The 24,398-nt window shown below is 38.2% G+C and overlaps 1 protein-coding gene across 2 annotated transcripts in view; it reads right to left on the bottom strand.

Annotated features, from left to right (window-relative positions):
* The window catches only part of COL8A1 (collagen type VIII alpha 1 chain), an 87,350-nt gene extending 63,640 nt beyond the window's left edge, over nucleotides 1-23,710 (bottom strand). For both annotated transcript variants that reach the window (XM_027653398.1, XM_027653399.1), the window contains exons 1-2: nucleotides 23,610-23,710; nucleotides 6,926-7,052 (exon numbers count right to left, since the gene is read on the bottom strand). The gene's annotated coding sequence lies outside the window, so the exon portion shown is untranslated. The remainder of the gene's footprint in view (nucleotides 1-6,925; nucleotides 7,053-23,609) is intronic.
* Nucleotides 23,711-24,398: the final 688 nt, after the last annotated feature.

The following is a 24,398-nucleotide window of genomic DNA, read 5'->3' as shown; positions in this document are numbered from 1 at the left end:
ATCTTTGGAAAGCCTTGATGTTGTAATTTCCTTCATTCCCTTGCTACCAGTTTTTTCCTGATACAATGACAGCAGGTGTCCCAGTATGTATATGGATGTGATGTAGCATGAGTAGAGTTTGTTAAAGACAAGAATACACCACCCATGGGTCTTTAGCAGACTTGGTAGTATTGATTCATTTAATAAGGGAACAAATATATACAGGATGTTTTTGCTGAATTGTAAATGTTATGGGTTTTGTTGTGCCGTTCACCTAAAAGGTTTAAGGTAATTTATTTGCATGAAGAGCCTTCATCTTTCCCTTATTTCTATAGCCCAAATACAGTGTAGTTTGTATTGTTCCTATATGATTTTTGATTTTTACTTGAAATGTTTTATTGTGCCTTTCCCCCAAAAGAAACTTTTATATATAAGCATGTATACACTTGCATAAATATAAGATGAAATATCAGGGAGACACTTAATTCTGTCCCCAGTGTGAAAAGTATTACATAAAGATTTGCTTTATCTACAGTCACTTCACTGATTGAGTTACCTGTAGCTGCTTTGGATCAGCATCCTAGGACACATAAATAGATTAGGTAAGCAATGGGGATGTCTCTTACAGTGAAGTAGGAAGCTTGTAAGTTCTTTAGGACAGAATTCATGTAGCCCTATCCTTGAGTTCAATGAATATTGCTAAGCATTCTTCAACATGTCATTAGTTTACAAAATTACTTTGTCATCATATCTCCTATGTAAAGCAGCATATTGTCAGCATGTTTTCACAAAAAGGAATTGAAGCACACAAATAAAACTGTACTCAGACTTACACAAGCAGTGGGCGGCCTTGCTCCTGATCAGTGGAAGTATTCAGGGGAGGTTATGTGCCTGAATAATGTGGGTACAAATCTTGCATCCAAATCCTGCATTGAAATGTAGACCTTCTTGGCACACATGGTAACTTGACCCCAGAAATGCCTTGTTTTATAATTTACTCAATAAGAGAGCTCAGTCTAAAAGCAAAATATCAGCATTAACTTTCACTTAGAAGAAACAGCATTAAGAACCTACATCTATCTAAGTATCTACCTGTAAAGCAGAGTTCTCTTTTGGATCCGAGGTAATACAATGACTTGTTTATGAAAGACTTTCAAGCCTGCAATTAATGCTGAGAGCCACTAGCTTTTGCTAAACTCATAAAATTGCTAGTCCCTTTGTGAATCTATTATGGAGAACTTGTATTAGCCATCATAATGAGAAATAAAATTTTCGAAATGTCCATTCATGATGGTATTCATGAATGCTATTTAGAATAGAATTCATGATGCTATTTAGAATAGAATTCATGATGCTATTTAGTAATTTGAGAAAATAAGCTTTCATTTAGCTCCTGCTACAATGAAACTAGTATGACACACTCAAAACAAGAGCATCCAGCAATAAAACAGTATGTTCCTAATCGAGACAAATTTACTGTGAGCTTGGGTAAACCTGTCCATCGCTATCTGTGTTCAGCAGTTTTGTATGTTGTGGCAATCCTTACATGAAAAATCAGTCAATTTTAATTTAGCCTGTAAACTTCTGTCCCATATGGCATAACTGTTTACGATTCAATTATTTTGTATATGTTAAATCTCTTAAAATAATGTTGTTATAAATAGATATAGCTGGAAAAAAATATCGGTTTTAGGACTAGGATGGCTAAACTAATGAATAGTTGATAAAAATGTGAAATAAGTGTTAATTCGTCTTTTACAGTCAGTAACAGTAAACTTGTACCTGGAAGAGCTGAAGAGAGGAAATAAAATTGCTGAGTTGGTTTCAGCTCTGTGTAACACTTGTCTAAATCACTGACCTTTTTTCTAATAGACCTAGCTCTATTTTGTCCTTGGACATTTCAATAGTTCTTTGGGTTGGAGAGGATTCTACTTTTGAATTGAAAACATTTTCAGTCTTTTTAAAATTTCTACTACTTTTGTGCAGTAGAAGTTCAACTATCCTGAAGCACTTCAGTGAGAAAAATACTCCTCTGCTTGGTCTCAGCATATACAAATTTGAAAACCTATGCCTAGCAACCATAAAAATAAAATGCTATTGCGTTTTGAGATTTTTTTAAAGTGATAATTATTTTCAGTATTGCAACTCTAAATTTGAGCATCTGATGGAGGGAGTATAACTTTTTAATAAAAAAATTATTTTTGAGTCTAACCTCGCTCTAGAAAGTGGAAGGTTTCAGGCTGTTTCAAGATATGTACTTGAATCTTTAAGCATTTTGACAGTCTTATGTGTTTTATCCCTGCATATGCAAACCCACAACTTTCTTATTGAGGATGTGATCCCAAGTTCACTGAGCTCACAGACTTTGAGTATAGATTCAAGCTCTTAAAAAAGGTATTTACCCTGAAGAATGTGCAGAACCTTTCTTAAAATATGCTAATGATTACTAAAAGAAAGGACTTTTAATGTATGCATGTGAAATATTTAATAGAAATGAACTGCTTCTCCAACTCTGAAAAAAAGACTGCACAGAGAAGCTTTGCCAGATGACACCAGGTCGAGAAGTGCTTTGTGAGAAATGTCTTGGCCTGTTCTAGTCACTGATGAAATTCGCTTTCCACTTCAGTAAGGCCAAAATTTCACAGTTGGATGATGCCCTAGAGATTATCAAGAACACTAAGAAAAATTTCCCATCACCGCTGATTAATTACCCAGAGTAACAAGTGTTCCCCTGGGCAAATTTTTGCCTCAGTTATAGATAAGCAATGCAATGTGAATTTTAATGAAGTGCGAACTCTGCAACAGGCAGGATAAAGTCACCATTGCACCATGTGTTCCTGTTGGCACCCTGGTAACATAAAATCTAGAATTATAGTCATTGCTCTCTAACATAATAAAACTAAGGACTTTAAGGTTACTAATTAAAGTGTATTTTGGGGTGGGAAGGATAAAAGCAGGGAAGAAACACACTGAGTTCCAGTAGAAATTAATTTCATGTATGAGAGTTATTTGTAGAGGAACTCAGAGAATGATACTGGCAAGAGCATGGAATAAATCCATGAAAAACCTCCGATCCTTTCTACAGTACAAATACTGATTTCCTTCTTTTTTTTTACTATTCCTATGTACTTCTACCAATTACTGCATTTAAAGTATTTACTAATGTGCATAAGGATATATAGTCAATTATCCAAAACAGATGGTTTTTAATTAAAAAAACTATTCCTTTGTTATGATCAATATTTTACAACATGTAATTATCTCATGAATATCACGGTCATATCAGGTTAGTACATTGGAGATGATTCATATAAGTTAGATCTCTGGGAAGATTTGGGATCCATGTTCTTTGTCACTTGGTTAAACAAAGCCATTTCCTTTCCCAACATACCTTGCCTCACTTATATTCTCACAACTGAATAAAAAAAAAAAAGGCATTAGTTTAGCTATGCAAATGAAAACTCATTCGGGACATATTTTTGTTCTGCCAATTCATGTTTTTCAATGTCCTCTGCCCTCCTTTATAGTCCTAAGCGAAGAACTGCTTAAAATTGGAGAGTGTATGTATTTTTGAACCTTTTTTTTCCTTTTTGTTACTTGTACAGAATGTGAGTTTGAGAGAGCTGGAATAACGGAGACACAAGTGTCTCTTAAAAATCTGCATAGTTTCAAAATTTTGAGTGGGCTTGTTCATAATCCTCTAAGAAGTCCTCTGTGAGTAGGGTAAAGCATAATTTGTTTCATTATATAGATAGTAAACACAGAAGAGAAAAAGCTACAGAATTCTAAAAACAGACGGATGGTCTCTAATCCTTGACTTGAAAAAGGAAAAATGGTGGTGGTGGAATTAAAAACAAAAAAAACAAACAAAAAAAACCCTAACCCAAAACAACTGCCAGCAAACCTATCAGGTTTACTGCTGAGTTTATGCAGGCAAAAGTTTTGATGAATCACAAGTGCTTCTTGAGTTGCCAGTCTTTTCACTTCACTTGCTGTGCATGTAGTGCTGCCCATCACCTGTTGTTAATTATAACATCCTATAAATCTAATGTTAGAAGACACAGTGACTGCACTGGCTTAATGGACACTCTAGGAAAAAAATAATTTTTCAAGAATTTATTCCTGGATGAGCTTCTATGAACCTGGCACTGTCATGAACTGATATTTCTATTAAGAAAAACACTAGTGAATGCCTTTAAACAAATAAGGTCCTGGCTTTATACAATCATTGTGGTTTCAAGCACCATATCAAAAAACACTATGATGGGAAGCTATCATTTAATAAATCAAAATAACTTGCTTGGTAATAAATATTTTTCTTAGAAACCACAATATTCTCTTTTCTATGCATCATATGACCTCCCAATTCCTGACTTTTTTTTACTGGAGTTACAAAGTAACGTGGGAAATAACTCTGCATGGTGAAATCATTCAGTAAAGCTGTGCCTACACTGTGGTTAGAACAACTTAAAAACGTGTGATTTCAGGCATAGATGGTCAAATCCTTCCACTTTTTCAGGTAGCTAAAATTTGGCTGAACTGTGCAGTGCTCCCTTTCTGAGATGAGGAAAGTGTTCAGTTTTGACTAAATCATTTCAATTTTATTTCTCAATCTTTGTATTGTAAAAAAGGGTGAGCAATATTTCCATCTCACAGTATGGGAAAGAGTTTCTTGCCTGTATAGACCCTGAGCATTAAAAAACCCACAACAGACTAAAAAAGGCCATGAATTGTTGCTGTTGACTCTGTGTTCTATGTTGGCTGCTGTTCAGCTAACTTCCATTTATATTGATAAATCAGCCTTTGCAGTTAGCAGTGAAAAAAAGCCATTATTTAAAATAGAAAAAAACCCAAATCAAACAACTATACGAAGATGTATACTCTGCTGTCAGTGACAGCTGTCTAAATCCAGACTGGGTCTAGACACAAGTCCTATAAAGACTCGCACATAAATAACATCTATAAGAAATATACCGTTGCGTTTACACACATATATTCTCACATGTAGAATAACTTGCTGACATAAAATATCAAACTGACTGGCACCTATCTGTTGCCATTACCAAAGACTATAAATTGGTCCAAAATATTTAGTGACAGACATTGCTAAAAACAGACATGCACTTGCATACTTGCACACTTAGTGCCATGGTCTAGTAACCACGGTGGTGTTGGATCAAGGGTTGGACTTGATTATCTCGGAGGTCTTTTCCAACCTGGTTGATTCTATGATTCTGTATTTGTATATGACATCATACATAAGTAAGTTTCACTTAAAGAATACAAGTAATAAACACTTTTGTAAATAATACTGCTCTATACAAAGTCCTTCAAGTTTTCTCATGTCTGCTAAGAAAGGCATAAAAAAGTTTATGCAAGTCTGAAGATTCACCTTGTTTTACTGGAATCCCTTTTATGATGCACTTCTTGGGCAAAGATCACTGTATTCTTCCATTTATTTGTTCCACAGTTATTCAGTATTCTACAGCAAGAATGTTTGTGTTCCTGGGTGTGAGATTCTTTCTATAATGAAGTGCAATGTGGATATGAATATATTTGTATAGCTTCAATGACTTACTGGCTCTGCTTGCAAGTAAAAATATGGTTTTGATTATCCTTAAAACTCCTGATTCAACCTACTTTGGGAAAGTTGAGCTATACTGCTTTTTACTGTTCACATGACATAGTGTGCATTCTAGCAGAGATCCAAAGTACTGTACAGTGGACTTGCATCAAAAGAGAAACTGTTGCAGCAAACCTTGATTGGAAGCTGAAACGTAACTTAAGGAATATTAATAACAGAAAGGTATTGAAATTGGTGTTCTGGCTTCAGGCAAATGATTTCTCAGTGGTTCAAAATGCAGGTTTAGGAGATAGATAGGACAAAAATTGCTGAAAGTAAATGAGAAATATCATGAAACCTTGGAAAAAAAGGCAAAAATTGGAGTATCATTTGTTTAACAGCCAGACTTTAAATGACCTCAAAAAACTATGTTTCATGTTGGTTACTGTCTTGAAATGGAATTCCATTACTTTGAAAGCAAATGTGGAGCCCATGACAGCTTTGTTAGATACACTAAGGAGAATACAACTATCCTCTAGCTGATCTTCCTGTGCACCTATCTCTGTATTTTTTTTTTTCCTTTTCCTCTTGTCTGTAGTGGTGATTATAGGAAAACCCATTTAAATCTTATCTGAAGCATCTTTAAGATTCATGGTAATATATTGTGGATGTTGTGTGATTCTGTTAGGGCAATGGACAGAAAACTGACCGTTACCTGATTACTGATATGCCAGGAAAGGAAGGGATACAGTGAAGCCATGTGAGGGTAGAAAACTTTCTGAAAATCTTTTTTACATAGCTTAGTTCTGAAGATAGTTGTGTCTTTGCATCCTTGTGGGTCACCTGCTTTGTTTTATTTTTTATTACAATTCTGCAACTGGCTGCCTTCCCATCTGCATCCTAAGTTGCATGTTCCTATAACATACTGTGACTACATCAGGCCTGCGTTGTGTGCAGTTCCTTTCTTAAGGGAAAACATGATGCTATTAACCAGTGACTGGTTAAGTAGGCTTTCATAAATGTAGGTTTTCATGCTGAGTGAGTAATATTTATGAAATAACCTCCTGTATGGATACTCATCTCAGTAAATAGAAACTTATCTCAATTTGTGTATGAAAAGCAGTTGATGTCCTTGGCAAAGGCCCTCTCTCTCAGAATAATATCCTGACATCTTCTGGCTTTGCTGAATGGAGAAGTTCTCTCCTCGTCTTTGACTTGAGGGCAACATTCTCATGTAGCTTCCAGTCTTTGCCTCTTAAAATATTTGACAAGATAGATCCTTTTCAATGGCCATATTTTTTCCCAGGAAATGAAACTTTGAAAGACATGTTAATTGCATTGTTTCAGCATTAGACTTTTTCTGTAATTATGGAAGAAAATTACCTCAGTTTAACAGGAGAGTGCTTCACTCTACCGATTCTGATATCCAGACTCAACATCCAGCAATGAGGAGATCATAACAGTGCTGAGTATCAAATTTGAAGGATTCTTACAATCTGCATTTTCTTTTCTAGAAAGAGAAGAGAATAAGATATTTTTTACTTTACTTGAATAAATAAGCTACATAAAGTTTATTTTATTTTCTTATTTTAATATTTTTTGATGTGATCAGATGTTAATACATTAAATAAACATGAAACAGCGCAGAAAACCCGTGTTTAAAACTGTTGCTCACATTACAAAGACACCATGAAGGGCTCACATTTTGGTTTGTTTTATTTTTGTGAGTAATATCATCTCTATTCCCCCATTATGCTTCTGTGTAGCTCTATAATTCACAGTCAACTGTGAGTTATTTTCTCATTAGACTACTTTGTATATTACAAAGGATTGTTATTTCTAGTTTTACATAGCTAATTTTTCTCTCCTCAACATCAGGCAGTTTCAAGCTTGTTCAGAATTTTGAACAAGCAAAAGCTGGAAAAATGAGAGAAAAAACTGAAATACTTCACTGTACAGTGTAAACTCTCTGGTATATCACAAAATACCAGACAACAAATTGCATCAACCAAAGCCTAAAACCAAAGTAGTTTTTCCCCCGCCTCATAAACGAGTAACAGTCGACAGCTCTGGAATGTGCACTCCTCTCCCATGAAAACATTTTTCCGCTCTGCCTTTTCCAAAACTCAAAAGTTCAAAGCTAAACTACTATATGTTATAAAAGAACAAATTTACCATGACACTTAAACAAAGACATGAGTCAGTGTATTCGAATTTCTTGAGGGAGGAAGGAGTTATGTTTCTTGTTAAGGCAAGGTTTGCAGTAAAGAAGTTATTTTTATAGTTTTATATATCTCCTTATAATTATTTATTCACATAGAGGTTCTGTTTTACTGCACAGTTAAAGTTGTAATTCATGCCCTATTTGTAATGGATATATTAATTGAGGTTTACAACATTTCTCCTCAGAAAACAAAATACTAACATCCTCATTAAAGAAATGGGCAAATGCAATCACAGACATTAAGAAACTTGGTTCACTGTTATTTAGGATATCTGTGGCAGTCTGGGAACCTCAGCTGCTGCTCTTTACTCTGAAGAGTACTACTTTTGTTCTTGGGAATAGTACAAGCAAGATGACCAGCATATATGTTGAAGACAGAGACAAAATAAGATGGCTTAGGACTGCTGTGGGGGGAAAAGCTTATATCTGGAACAAAAAGCATGTGATTTTGTGTCCTCTTAAATGTGACGTGTAGAACATAATAGATTAAGCAGCTGAATTGCTCTATGTAGTTTTTAAAGCTGTCTAGGAAACTTGGAACACCATTTCTGTTTCTTTGGAACAAGTGGCCAACTCATTTGTCTGCCTTGAAAAACCTTTACTTCTGTTCCTGACTGAAGTAAGATGGATATTCTAAAAGTCATTGCTCTTGTGAAACAGGAAAGAAGTACAGAAAGCCACAGAGCTCCTCCTAATACTATGCCTGGCCATTAATATGTAATATTGATTTGGAATATATTAAAGGATTCAAACTTCTCCTAGGTACTGTAGTAGCTTTAATGTGTCCCTTCTTTCAAGGAGATTGATATTTCAAAGTCTTGTTCATTGTGGATACAAATTTGAGATAGGTAGATCAAAGATCTGCTCTAGATTCGGACCTTTGGCACTGAATGTTATATTCACCAGAATGGAACCAAAATCAGAAAATCCTTGAGCATGGAGAAAGCTGACATATCGAAGTATATCCAACAGCCCACACACACCATCAGGACTTAGTTTTCCCTTATTAATATGTAAAGATTTATTAGATCATTCTCTAAAAGCAGCGTTCAGCAACTGTAGAGATGATGTGTTCAAACCGGGGGACACATTTTTTTTCCTTCAAATTCAATTTTTTAAACGATATAGCTTAGACATGAAGTAGCATAATTTCTATAGCTGCCCCTCTCTGTCGTTTCTGCAAGATGATGTTTGAAAGTACCTTACCTGGTAGTACCTATAGTCATAAGTTCTCTTTAGCCTTTTTAAAATACTAATATATTTCACAGGGAAGTGCAGAGAGGCTGTAATGCAATTAATACAAAGGGGGGGGGGGTTAATTTTAACTTTTCAAATGGAAAGGTTTTGAGTTTTCATTTGTCTGTTTTAGAGACCCTTAACCAACTGTGCCATTGAATTCAATGTTGGTTATGAATGAGACTGTAGAAAATAGAGACATGGTCTGTGCCAAGTACATTTCTAGTAAGGGAGAGTGTCACAGTCAGTTTTCTAGGGTGCAGGCATATCACACTAGTCACAATGGCTAGAAGCACCAACTACTAAAGAGGGGAACCTGCATTAAGTGACCTGCTGGGTAGATGACCCATGTTTTGATAACATCTGGAATAAGGACAAAAGTGAACTCTGCTTGACAGACAATAAACCCATTTAATTTTCAGTCACCATGAGCTAAACTATAATAGTTACTATGAAAGCCACACCAGGATACAAATGTCATTGAGTAGTAGGACACAATTAGGAGGCAGTAGCTTGACAGAAAAAGGGCAGCTGATTTATGGCTCATAGTGGGTACGCTGGCTGCCTGTGTATAAATGAGGGTGAGATGGGGTTTGCTCCCCACTTTCCTTGCAGCCAAGCATAGTCCTCATCTATGTGCTGCTTCCTCTGGCTACACAGGCAATACAGGCAGCAATACCTTGTATGTTCTGTAAGAGTCAGAACCACAATTCGTGCAAACTTGGTACCAGACAATGTAATAAGTATCACACAGGGCAAGTATATATTCCCTCAGCTTGTGCTTCCACCTCCCACGTTATGCAAGTGAGCAGGGAAGAGACTTTCACCAGAGGTTAGGAAAACTGTGATTTATAGCACTGGTGGCAGGTGGAACAGGGGAGACTGTGAGACCAAGAGAGCCAAGTATTTTAAGCATCTGTTACAGGCCTGTGCCAGATACAGGATACCAGACAAGATGTGCCATTTGTCTGTTCTTGAATGGAATTTCCTATGTCCCTAATACCAGGCAAACTCTGTTTATTTATAATATAACTACTTCTGGTTTTGTGAGATGATATACAGCACATTTCATTTTTTCGCTTTCACAATGACTTTTAAACACTTAAGAAGTGACTTATTTTGCTGTGTAAATTCAGTCAGGCTTGGAGGATGTTTTTGCTGTGTCATGGGTGAACCTGTAAGGACTGGAAAACTTCTCAGTTTAGGGAGGCTGCATTGTGTAGTTTTCAGAAGTGCAGTTTTCTCTAATGCTTGTCTGGATTAAGAACAGGACCCAGGTTCTTACAAGACCTATGTCAGTAGGCAGTGATTTCAATTGACAATTTGCATGAGCTTAAAGAGAAGAATGATTTGGGAAATGCTGAATGTCCTCTCCTGACAGTGGATTTTTCCCCACTTCTAAGCAATTATACTTAATAAGTGATTCCAATTACTTCCCAAAGGAATAAGCAGGAATTTCTAAGCAAAGCTTTTTCTCAGAGTACGTCAATTCAAAACTACAGCTTTCTAATGGAAATGTAATCATTAATTGTAAAAGGAAATGGCTCTCATTTCTTGGAGTGCATTTCTAGACAAAATTTGACAGAAACACAACCTTCCCAGAGTAACAGTATCTCACAATGAGACTGATTAACTTGGAGTTGATTATCCCACCTTTTAGTCTCTGTGCTACCTCGTAAATCCAAAAGACACAAACCCCAATTATGCTCAAGACCAGGAGGAAAAGCAGTGCTGATATATCTAGGTCTAAAAGGAAAATGGAACAGCCCTACAGTCCCAAGACCTTGGCTCCAGAGTAAGCCAATTGCACAGAAGGGTCCATCTTCTGCACATCAACCTTTATTACTGTCAGCACCCTTTCCTGTCAGTGCTGGAATCCCCATTTGCTCTTGCTCCAAAGGCACATCAGGCTAGACTGTCAAACCTGCCAGCCTTTCCCAGGGGCCTTTACTGGTACCTCCACTCCAGCATCATATCTCCCAGTACTTTATCAGCAAGCTGTGTCCTGACCATCTCACTACTCTCCTAACTAAGACCTTTTTTTTGACTGTTGCTAATTTTTGAGTTTAGAGGAGGTGATACCCAAGACAGACTTCCTGACCTGGGCCTTTAGTTGACCAAGGCTTTTCCACAGAAATGCCTTGGTTTCTCTTGGACAGGACAAGGGAATTTAAAATAAACAAAAGTCTGCAAGATGGAAAAAGTGAAAAGTTGTAGTGATGAATTTACTGGCAAAACCACGAAGGCCCATAGAATTACTAATCATAATCCAATTTCCTCTGGTGATATTCCCTCTAAGGTTTTAGGTCACAAGGTACATCATAGCACGTCCAATTAACTGCCTGCATACATGTGCTGCATGAGCTCATCCCTTTCTGCCTCACTTTTTCTGTTTGTAAAGCTGAGGCTGTGTTATTAGACTGGGGTATAGCTCTGAAGTCCAGCTTCTGGCTAGAGTTGTTACTACAATAATTAGTGCAGCAGATGTCAGAATCAAGTGAAAGCAGCCATTTGACAGTCAAAGCACAAACCACAGTCATCACTTGCCTTGTGTTATTGCAGGTATAGAACCAACAAGAGCAGAAAAATGTTCACACTTGCTCCTAGATGTAATCCTCTGTTAGCAGACTATCTCCCCTCCCCCTCTGAAAGGTTTTTCCAGTACACTTTGCTGTTTTTAGCTGTAGCTAGAAAAGATACAGCTGCGTTTTTTGGCTTATATAACTTGAGCTCAACCCTCAGCAACAACTTAGTCTGAGCTATTTTACAAAACTATTTTTCTGTAAACATTTTCATTCAATAGTTACCATGTGATATCTATGCTCCCTTAAAACACACTAGTGACTGGGTGCCTTATCTTCCTATTAGCAGACTGGTCAGATACTTGGGAGGTGGTCTGAAAGCTGGGGACAGAGGTGAGACAGAAAGCATTTCATGAAGGCTGGACTTGGACATAAAGTCCTGTGATAGACAGTCCAACAAGCTGCTGCTGAGCGACGCAGAAAGCAGTGTCTCAGTTGGCAGTTGAATGGATATAGTCAGCTTGGAGAGGAATTTCTAAGCTAGCCTTTAGCTCATGGCTTTGGAAACTGTCATTTGCAAACGGACCTCACACAAATAGGGCATAAAATAGAGGATCCAGGCTGGGGTTTGGGGGTTTTGCCCATATTTACACTGTCGGGTACTCAGAATCTGGAGACAGGTCCTTGCTTGAGGTTCAGGACAACCTTAAATGTAGCTAAATCATGCAGTGTACAGAGGCTGCTGTAAGGAGGCTGCTGTTTCCCACAGAGGTAAAGCCTGGCCAAGAATAGCATGTGTTTCCTCCTCTGCATCTAGCACAACTGCAGCTAAGTGGTTGCTTATGTTCAAAAATGAATGAAATATTCAATGAAAACAAGAATCTTCGCTGACACGACCACTGTTTCTTAATCATTACACAAAATAGTGTTGTCTTGCCCAAGCATGCCTGGCTCTCTAAGAATAATGGAGACAGTGCAGTGTTTGGATAGCTGCTGTTTTTTCTGAAGAGTGGGGAGGGTGTGCCTGTTTGAGGGCATGTTCACAAAGGTTTTAGCCCAGAAAGAAATAGGTACATCTGGAAAGAGCATAAACCAGGTTGCCAGACTCTGGCACTGCTACTAGAAATAATCCTTTCTCAGGAAAGTACCAAAATGTGGCTGTCTGGTTTGCCCACAAGTATCCGGGCATTTAGCTTGGCAGGCATGGATACTGGCAGTTGTTTGGCATTTTGATTGCTGTCCCAACTAGTGTCTATTCTTTCTCTTCTGAAGATGAAAGAATACAGTTGTGGTTAAATCACTGGCCTAGGGATTAGGCAAAGTGTGTTCTGCTCAGATTTTAGTCTGCATCCTTGGCCAGGTCACTTAAGCAAGAATTTTGAAAAGTGCTCAGCACCCACAAACAGGATCAGATTTTTCAAGAGCTCTCTGCTTCCACTGAGGCAGTGGCCAGATGATCAAAGGAACTTCTCAGAAAATCTGGCTGCAAGTGTCATTGCTAGAGCTACTGGGTGCTGAACCCTCGTGAAAATCTGGTTCTCACTGAGGTGCCCAGATGGGAATCAGGCTCTCCAACTAGCTCCCATCGTGATGGGAAGACACTTGAGAATCTGGCCAGGAGCAATCTCTTGAAATGCTACACTAGCAACTTTCTCTGTGCCTCGATTTCCTCTAAAATGAGAGTGATGTGGCCAGGGTGTGTGTAAGAATAAATTCATTAATCTATTGTATGCGGTGTTCCTGGATGCTTCTGCAGCCAGGAGAGGGAGGTGAAGCATTTGTAATATAGTGTCTTTCCAGACATACCAATCATCTGTGTAAACAAGAGTGTGTTAAAGTGACTGGAATAGGAGTCCCGGAGCCAGCTTTGCTGTATGTACAATTTACAAGCCTTCAGATCCAGGAGCTGCTGCTCTTTGTTTGACTCAAACCCTTGATCTTGAGTCAGGGCTTCACCATGCTAGGGGATGTAACAAATAGATCAAAAGGACTCACCCTGAAAAACCTTTGTGCTAAACAAAGGAGGACAGGGACAATACATTGTAAAGAAATGATAAAGCTGTTCCATTCAGCTGTTTGGCTTCTGAACTCCCTGCCTGTTGAGTACAGTAGTTTTATCATTTCCTTTCGTCACAGGATATTTCTTTCCTCACATCCCACCCAAGTGTTTGGTATTTTTGGGGGAGTTTTGAGGGTTTGGAGTTTCAATTATACAGGACTGGTTACTCTTCTTATACTAGATACCCATATACAGTAGTATTTTTTGCAGGTGGGATTCTTGGATTTTAAGACCAAAGAACCTTAACTGCAAAATGGGATTTTAATTTTTTTTTAAAACTTACAGTGGCCTTAATTTTGCCTCCAGATGGGGAGATCTGAAAGGTCCTGAACCTCCTGTGGTGCGTGCTGGAGCAGCCTTCCTTCTCTTTCTCAGTAGCCTCCCCTCACATGATGCGACATTTTCTTTCCAGCTGAGAGTGGAGCCCCCCCGCCGCCCCCCTCATTTTTGGCCTTCCAGCACTGTCCGCATCTGTGCGAGCTAATGTTCCCCAGATCCTCCTCAAAGGGGCACCGAGGGCTGGCACGCAGAAGCGAAACCCCCGGGGCTGTATCTCCGAAACCCAAGAAACCTCAAATGCATTGTGTTTCCATAAATGCTCCTCAGCTGACTGGGCTGTGGGGAGTTTCTGCTCTCTTCAACTCTTGCCTCTCCTTTGGGAATGGGAGGCACAGGCTTTAAATCAACTTTCTGGGTGTCTGCGTGCAGAAATGGCGCTAATGTTAGAGCGTGACGGAACCACAACACGAGGCGGCACCAGTATGGGGGGGCCTCGGCTGACAGATGGGGGGGCCCTGAACCACGGCTGCCCCATGGCTTGGGCTGGCCCTGCCCTTGCCCACAGCCTGGTGAGGGCGAGCTGTCACCACCCTGCCGGGCAATGGTAGCTTTCCTCAGGACTGAGGAGTCCTTGGCCTGTCGATCAGGATGGAGCCCCCAGGATGCCCTGTGGTTTTGTTTTGCTTTCTTTTATTTTAAAGTAGACTACCACATTAGAACTGAATTGTCACTAAATGGAATTGCTTGTTGCAAAATGCGTAATAGGTAAAACTTTTTTAAGAAAGGAAGTTCTTTAATGTTGGATCTTTGTATACTTTCAAGCCTAATCAACAAGAAGGGGGATTTAATCTTGAAACAGAGAGCAGCTAACAAGGCAGCTCTAAGTGATAGCCAGGTGTTAGAAAAACAGATCACTTGTTGGTAGAATTGCCTTAAGGTTTAAGGCTTGATCTCAGACCTAGGGGGAGGTTAACAAAGCTTGGGGAGTAGGATGACCACTGATTGTGGACATAATGAATGCAGAATTTATGGGCTACAAGGACATTAGTGGAACTCCCAAGATAAGGAAGAAACTAATAAAGCCAAGTCAGCTTGTGCTGAAATCAGCTTCAACTGTGTACAAGGTAGTTCTGGCAGCGGCAGATTGTGACCACTGACTCACAGATCACCAACCTAAGAAACCCACCAACTCAAAATAAGATAAAAACTGTGCAAGCAGACTAATTTGCATGAGAAATGACAGAATCATTAACCAATAGAAGATAGAATACTGATTAATAAGAGGACTATGTAACTTGTAGCCAATGAACACTAATTCCTTTGTTTGCTAAAACGTGCAAATAGGAAGAAGTTTTAATAGTTGATGTGCCTGATTTGTGGAATTCCACCGAGCACCTAGGCTTGCACAACTCTGAAATAAATAATCAGTGTCTCTCTTGAGTGAATAATTATTGACTTGTTGCACACTGGGTAATGAATCTGATTTTTGTGAACAACAGGCTGACACAAACCCCTCCTATCTTGATAGCTTTGGGGCATTAGGTACAATATTTTGTGTTTTCCTGCAGTCTCAAAGAGACTTCAAAGGAGTCAAATGAGCAAAAATATTTCTCCTCCTCATCTCTGGTGGCAGAGAGGGAGAAACCAGGAAGGAAGGGTTTCTACACCCTGAGCTGAGGTCTGTGATGCTGAGTGCCCATGGAAAGTGCCATGTTATTTCTTCAGTTAGCTCCAGCTTTGGTAGGACTTGCAGGAGCAGCCTTCTGTCTCACAGATGCAGTCATTATTTTGAAGGATAAGGCTGTGTGTATGTTGTGAATGTTCATTAAGCTAAAATTCCAGTTCTCAAAATGTGCTCAATGAATGGAGCATTGAAAACATAATAGGTTTCTGCTCGCTTATTTTTAAATACTTGTTTTCATGAGATAAGGAGTCAGTAGAAAGTTCAAAGCACATGTAGAAGACAAAATGCCCCTGAGAAATCACAAATTCAGTTTCTTCTGCTTGTGTTTCAGTCCTTTTGTATTGAGTTCTTGAGAGTGTTCAGCACAGGAGTGACAGATGTGATGTTGAAAATACAGGTTATTTCAAAAGAATGATATAAAATATTCAATGCAAATGAATTCTGAACTCAGTGAAAGCAGTTTTTGTGCTTGAAATTTGCATCTCAGAGCTATCTTCTCCTGACTATGGAACAGAAATATACCATAAGAATCACATCCACAAACTAAACATTAGCTTGGATTTTAGATATGAAGTATTTGTAGCTAGTTGCTTAAGAGCAATCTAAAATAGAAATGGAATGAAGATGATATTACAAAAGACAGCTGAGATAAATGAATTTCCTTTAAACTACAATTTAAAAGCCGTATGATAATTTTATACCAGTACATAAATAAAAAGAAATTACTTCTGCAAATTAATCTTTAATCAAGTATGAGGATTCAATGTTAAACATACAGTTTTCTGTATGAACAATGGTTTTAGGTGAGACTAGTAATGCAAGCCTAGGGAACAGTCCTAAAATGTTTTCCATGTTTCCGGATGTAGTAAGTTATGCTCAGATCTCCAAAAGATAATAACAGTCTGTAGGAGTTCCTAAGCATAAAAACTAAAAAACCACCCTTGCAATGGCATTTTGGACTGCACTGCATAGACCTCCTAAACTGAGGTAGGCTGGTTGAACAGGAGGAGAGCAGGAATTCCTGTAACAGACACAGAATATCCAACTACTGCGCCACTTTCTTCTGTGAAAGACAGAAACTGCTGCTGTGTCTGCACCTATGTGCACATACAGCTAAGCAATTTGGAGGTCTCGCTGCCTGGACTTGCATGCAACTTGTGTGCACTGTAGGAACTGAGTTCATCATGTTCACCTTCATCTTTCACTGGAGCATATTTTTGGAGCTATTAATCTGTAAGGCTGGGATAGGATGGGACAGAATCCTGCCAGTTGTTGCCTTGTTAATTCACTTACAGAATCACTACTTAATAAATAGGCAGGGTAGCTCCTGTGAACTGACATTCAGCCTGTGAGTTACACACTGAAGTACTGAGGCTGGTCCCGTAATCTGCAGCAGCATATCACAAGATGTACCCACAACGACTACTGCAGTCTTGGAATATGTTCAAGTGGAGCCTAGTAATGATTACAGCCATTTTTGAAAGCACAGCTGGATTTTGCTAAGCTCTGCCCACCTTCAGCAAAAATCTGTTCATTCATTGGAGGGCTTGTGCTCTGTTTCAGAGTGGGTTTTTTTTGGTTTGTTTTTTTTTTTTTTTTTTTTACCCTGAGTTAACCAGAACTTGGCTTTGGTCCTTTAAATCCTTCTCCCTATCAACTCAGCAACCACAGAGGCAGTTTATTACTGAAAAGAAATCTAAGAATCACTTTTGGCCAGCATTGTCTTGGAAAGTTCATTTTATTAACATGGTTTTGGTTTTATTTCAAAAACACTTTGACAATCACTGACATTTTTGGAACCAGTAAAGCACAAGAGACTTACTGCTAAAGGCCTAAGCTTTGCATTTTTCTGCAGCAAACAATGTGATGTGCTACTATGGTAAATTCAATTCAAGCCACTGGCCGAAAGGAAATAAGTACTGAATGTTGCCTTTTTTTCTTCATTTTCTAAAATATGTTTTGTATGAATGCTAGTGCTTCTGAGATATACTTGTTTAACTACTCTTAGCTTATTTGCTTTTTATCTATAGTGGAGGTGACAGATATATCAATATTGGCAACATAAAGTTTCCTCACACGCCTGCTTTTATTGTTCAACTTTGACCTAAAGTAACTATCTCTTGACTTTTTGCTGAGATTTGCCAGCAAGGGTCCCAGTTTGTGTTTTACATTAATGTCTATCAACTGAGAGTTCAACTAAGATCACCTAATGCACCTAAAAAGAAATACTGGGAAATATCTGAACACTTTCTTTTATTTTTGTTGTGGGGGTTTTTTCTGTTGTTTTTTAAGGCAAGCTGAAGGAGAATTTCTGGTCTGCAAGCTGCATAAAGACCCTTTTTCTGATATTTTGCATTCGCTGGAACTCCATACGTGGTGGGAAGAATGCAAGGGCAGTACAGAGGTAAGTCGTGTGCTGGCATAAGCAGACTTGACTGCTAGATTTTTCAGTGGATTATATTTGATTATATTTGGTTTATGTGTCCCTGGGTCTGTGCCATCTTCCATTCTGTCCCTTTGAAAACTATGTCGAGTAACTGAGAGGCAATGTAAGCATCTCCATTTCAGTGACTGCAGTATATTATATACATGTGTTGTTGCTTCACATCATAAGTGGGTTTTGTTAGAAACTTGTTTTACTGTCTGAAATTTTCAGTTGCAAAAATGATCAAATGCTTTGTTTGAAGTTCCCTATGCAAATCCACAGTGTGCTACTGTCAACTTCTTACTTTCAGGGAGAAGAATGCAGCAGTATTTTGGTCTGAAGAGAGTGGTTGCTTTTTTAGTTAGCAGGAAACATATGCTGCAGATGTTTCAAAGTTTTGGCTTTTAATATAGCTTTGATATCTACTATGTCAGACTGTTAGTTTTGACTGATTCTCCTTTTATTGGGATGGGTTTTATTTATGCTATATGTTGCTGTGATAGATTCCTAGGAGCTGAAGTGAACTGGCATAGCTGATCCAAGAGTTTGTGATTTTTAGTACTATGGATATTTATTTAAAATAGAAACTCTTTCTTAAGTTTGCAATATATTCTTTTTATCTCGACTTTATTTCAAAGTGACTGTGTAAATTGTATGACCTGTTTGTGTAGTTGTATAACCAGGTTATTTCCCTATAAGAATGGAAAAGAACTAGTTAGGTTCTTTTTCTGTTTTGTTTTGGTTTGTGGTGGGTTTTTTTTTCTTGTTGTTTGTATTGTTGAGGGGTTTTTTGTTTGTTTGTTTTTTTAAGGTTGAAGTGTTCTTTTTGGTACCGTTTATTTCTTACTTGCAAATGTATTATGAGTTCTCAGAAGGTGACATTCTGAAGTGTTAAAATTCAGGATTGCCAAAAATATATGTGATAACTGCCCAGATGTCTTTAAACTGAGTGTAACGAACACAAGCATTTTTCTTGAGGAGGTGTAAAAAGCAAGGTGTGCATATGGTGCACAACAGAAGGATGCTCTGGCTGTGCAGTATTATGAATGGCATAGCTGCTAGCAGGCTTCTCAGATCCTAAGTGGAAAGTTTCTTACCTACCAGGAAGCCCATATTATTTTTGAGTGCCCTCATATTGAACTCAGTTGTAGTTGTTGATGAGACCCTACAAAGAATGATGTCCACATACGTGCACAGACACCATAGTCATCAGTTTACCGCAGGCACACAGCACTGGGAATAGAACTTCAGACCTTCGCCTCCGCAAACACAGCTGCTCATCTGGCCGTGGGCTTTGTAGCCAGCAGAGGGAACTGATAAACACTCTCATAAGGCTGCTCTATGTATTTTTTTCTAACCAAGAGAGGGCACTTTCACTCCCTTTTGAAGAGGGTCCATTTCATGTCACCCCTCAACAGTTTCACCTGCCATTCAAGAAAAAATGGACTTATATTCATCTTGGTTTTGCTATAAAATATGGACTTGCATGAAGAAGTTTTAATCACCAAAAGATGTCCCTAGGCTGCACAGTGGTATTAATCCCCTGCAGTGCAATTATGAGACATAAAATTAATTACACATCAAGACAATTACAGAAACACTTCCAACATTTCAGGAGTACAGGGAGAACAAGCGCAATTGTTTACTGATGACTACAGAGAATAGCCACAGTTATTGCACAAGACCTACAAAAGGCTTCAGAACCAGGACTTATCATTATCTTTTTGAACATATATGGCTCCACAACTTTTGATGGAGGGGAATTCTGTTAGCATAAGGAATAGATCTCACTTTCTGGAGGGAAAACCACAAAAAAGGAAAAAACACACAAAGCTCTAGGAAGTGTGAGTGGCAAAAATGAGAACTTTTGTACAGTTAAATGCAGCTGTTGGTTGTTTTTTTATGAGACAGAACAAGCAACCTCTGATGTTTTTGTCTTCTCTTGTTTCTCACTACAGTACCTCCATTGAACCATTGCTCTTTTAGAAATATGACAGTAGTGAAAATTATAAATTATATCCCTGTGGAAGGAAAGAACTCCCAGCTTAGAATAATTGGAAGGCCAAAATAGTAAGGGAAAATATAGGGATATATTTAAGCTTAAGAGATAGAACTTAATCTTATCTCCCCTGAGATATATAGCAAGACATAGAATAAGTGAGCAGAAAATTCTGCCATGTAGTTATGCTCAGGGATATAAGAAAATTGTCCTATCTTCTACAGTAGGTAGTGAGATGACCATTAATGGTTCTTTTTCTAGTCCTCCAGTTACCTCTCACACGCTCGCTACCTCATCTATGAGCAATGCTTGCTTAGCAATAGTTTTTAATTTGAAAGAATAAGAGACAAGGCCTCCATCCATACAGCAGTAACTCTAGAAACTGAGCATCAGAATGTGCTGGGGTTTTTTTGGTTGCTTGTTTGTTTCCTTGAAAATGAAGTATTTGCAAGGCCACAGGAGCAATTACGAGCCTGTACCCTCATAAATTAACTCTAGAGTTAAAAACTGAAGGGATAGGGCAAAGCTGGTGGTTGGGTTTTTGTTTGTTTGTTTTAATGGGCGTGAAATTATATCCTATACGTTTATAGAATTGGCACATGATTGCCAGTGTAGAAAAGAAAGGAAGACTTTCTTTTATATTCTATGCCCCCTGCAAGATCCTTTGAATAATTTTGCTTATGCATCATATGCTTCTCTTTGAGCTTTTACTGCTACTGAGTTACCAAAACTGAGTTCTTTTAGTTGTTGCCCATCATTTCTAGTCTATGTCAGTAGATTTCTACTTCCACATCCTTCCAAGAGTAGGTTGGTCTCCTTTCACCACAGGGTGTAAGAAAGAGCTGGGCATTTGGCTATTTGTTTATTTACCCTCTCCAAGAAGGGTTTATTTGTAAATCCTGTTAAGGCGTTTGTAAAGGGTTTCCCAGGAAGTTTGAAAGTGTTAGGAGTAAATTACCTCTCTCAGGATTTGTCACTGGAATTCTCCTTGCTGTTCAGCCCTAAAGAGTCGTGCAAAGACAGATCAGCTACAAAGGGGTGGACTTTATAAGGCTGAATACAAAATGAATTGTGGAATTAAAGTGCTGGCCTGGAACCCAGAACTGCTAAATCTGACACTCTACCATGAATTTTCACTGTAACCATAAGCAAAAGAGTTCATATATTTAGTGGCAGCATGGCCAGAGGAAAACATAATCTCTCCCTATAGAGAGTTGTGTGAAAATAAATTCATGAAGGTAAGAATGTTTCACAAGCAGTGGTGGTGGCAGAACTATGCATAGATAGCAGACAGTGATATGTTTATCCTGTGTTTCTAGGTGTCTAGTCTAACACTCTAGACAGCACTGGAAGCTGGTGGCTTAAGTGGATATTAGTGCCCTAAATAAACACCTAAAAAACCTAAGCATAACTACCAGGAGAAATAGCTGAGCATCCCTGCTCAGCTTAACTGGTCTGTTGCTGAAAAAATTGATGTCTCTTTACCTTGACTTTATTATTTAAAATTTTATGATAATTACTCAGAAAATCTGAATTCCTTGTTCTCCCACTGATTCACTTTTTAAAAGTATTGTGGTTGTAGCATTATTTTAAAATTACAGTATTTTTATTTTTCATTCTAACATCACTACACTTTAATCTTGCAAAAAGGAGATTCAGATCAGCACAGAGGTCAATAAATGCATTCCTAGACATCTCAGTTCTCTTGGAGATCTTCTGGGTGTAGTTTCCCTTCATCCCCTGCTGCAGAGTGATGCTAAGATGAATTATCTACTCAGCTTAAAAGAGAAACTGCTCAGAGGAGATTCTGATCTAAATTAGATGCATTCCTTTGAAAAGAGTTTTCTTAATATGTCCTGCAATCCATTTTTCAAATGCCAAACCATTACATTTCACAGCAAGCTTTAATAAAAAGTATTTTGCTATAAACACATTTCCTGTGGCAAATGCATTTTTTTTTCCATGAACATTGCTCTGTTAAAACTTTTGATTTATCTGATAGAGTAAAATTCTGTGTGAACAAATGAGGCTTAACTGCCAGATTGTAGACCTAAATTCTGTATGCATTACACATAAAATCACATATTGTGTTTTGCAACAGGGGTGTTTTTGGAAGGGAAAGGGAGGTTTGCTATAAAAATCAGATGTTAGCTAAGGAATAAAATTTTGTGGCCAGTCATGAGGAAAACAACTGGGCTCTATTCCTGTTTTCTGTGGGCAATTTATATGAACTCCTGGATGCAGAAATAGTTTTGCTCTAAGTCTGCTGCAGAAAGCACTGCACTTTGTTTTTTGAATAGTTAAATTTGTTTGGGTTTTGGATTTTTGTCATTTGTTTGGGTTTTTTTAAAGATACTTATGTAATCTTCCAGGCAAGTAGCTGAAGGCAGTATTTTCTTTTCCCCGTTAGTTAGAATAGATAAGATATAAAATACATAAAAAATCTTAGATACAGTATGAAGAAAAGGGCACTTTGAGCAGAGTTCTGCTGTTGTTATACAGTGCTACAGCTTAAAATATTGCAGCTAATATGAGTAAAGCTATATGTGGATATAATTCTTAGAGAAGGCTTTTTATTTGTGGAAAGATCAAAAAAGAGTCAATTTATAAAGAAAATTGGGTATTAAATCATTCTTTACTGCAGAATGTATTGCATATTTACAGACAGCATTAGCTGCTTGCTTTTGGCAGTTCATGCTTTCCCTCCTCTCTGAGCACTGGAGAGAGGCATTCTAGGATTAGGATTTCTATGATGGAATTTCTTTAAACAGGTGACTGTGTGTTAAAAGTGCACTGACTCACACAACATGACAGCCTGGTACTGGTCACTAATAGATTCATCTCAGTGTGGATGGATAGATGCATGGATGGGAGTGCAAATATAATTTTGAAACCACCTATTTTTTAAAGTTTTAACTGTTCAGTAGCTATCTCTATCCTCTAGCATTAGAAATGCCTATGTAGGCAAACTGTAGGTAAAATATAAACAAGCTGATATAAAAGTTTCATAGAGACACAAGGTCTGTTGTTCCAAGAAACAGAACTTTGTTGGTAAAATATGTACTTTAAGCATATTTGGTGCCAGATGATGAATTACATCAGCTTTATTACTGTGCTTCTGTGCGGGCTTAAGTTCCATCACACTTTTTTTTAAAGGTAGTGAAACATGTAAAGATGCACTTCAGTCTGAAGGTTGTCTCAATCTGGCTAGTAAATGATATTAGCAACAAAAACCAATCCCTTCCTTAAATTAGCACTAAGCTTTTTTTTTCCCCCTCAAACAGAATTTAAGGAAGCTTTGCAGTGAATTTTTTTGATAACTTTGACTGGACTGAGAGGGGAACTATTAAGAGGGATAATAAATTGTTATAATTGGTCTGGGTATACTAATCTCTTCAAAATCAATCAGAAAAGGAGAGAAGACCTTTTCTAAGCCACAGTGTTTCCCAGCAAGATCTGCTTTTATTTCATTGCTAAAACAACAGACTGTTACTAACTTAAATGTCAGATGACACTACATCTGAAAAAAAAGGGGGGGTGGGGAGCCAGCACCACCCAGCAAGGCAGTGCTAGAGTTCACATTAAGATTTCCTCACAATAGCTGGTTAGAACAGAAACCTGAAGTAGCAGTAGTCTTACCTTGAGTATACAAGATCCAAGAAGAGAAGATCACTGGTTCAAAACACTGGAGGACTGAGAAAGTGCTCTGATCTGCTGCTGGTAGCATGCACTTGGCTTTTATGTGCAGGTGGGAGGAGCTGCTCCCTACGGTAGGTGGGCAGTGAGGATAGCAGGCAGACAGCCTTCAGAAGGCATTATACAGTAGGTTTTTGCTCTTTGGGGACAGAGAGAGGGAGAAAAAGCAAGCTGGATGGCATTCACATGAGAAACAGTGTTGGATTTATTTGCTGGGTTTTTTTTCTGTCAGTCTTCAGTTAGCTGAAGATTTTCTACCGTATTTGTTTCTCTAAATCTGAATCTCTTAATTATTCCAGTTGCAGTTACAATGCTACTAGGTCTCACTTCGGATTTTGGAAGGATTTTTACAACAGTGAGATAAGAATGCAAAGTCTTTTTCAGAAAGGTCGGTGTTTCCCTTTCTAAAAAGGGATAGCTATGAAGAATCTGCCCCTTGATCCTTGAAGTTGTCTGTTTACTCAGGGATTAAACTTCCTTTATATTCCAAATGTCTACTAGATCTCAGCTCTGGAACCCTCCTAAGTTTCTGTTTTGCTGAGCTACACAGCTTTTTCTTGATGCAGCTGTAACATGTTCCATCTACACACTGACTTTTCTAGCAGCTTAGTTTAGAGCACTTTTATTGTTCACTGTGTCTGAGTTCTAAACAATTTTCCCAACTGGTATTCTCAAAAGGCAAATGTAGCCAAAAAGACAAACCAGTAGGAATATGCATTCCTGGTGGTTTCT

Source organism: Corapipo altera, unplaced genomic scaffold, assembly GCF_003945725.1.
Source record: "Corapipo altera isolate COAL_440 unplaced genomic scaffold, ASM394572v1 61, whole genome shotgun sequence".
In the NCBI taxonomy this organism is placed as follows: Eukaryota; Metazoa; Chordata; class Aves; order Passeriformes; family Pipridae; genus Corapipo; species Corapipo altera.
The sequence above is the reverse complement of the archived record's forward strand: the minus strand, read 5'-3'. Positions and strand labels throughout refer to the sequence as shown.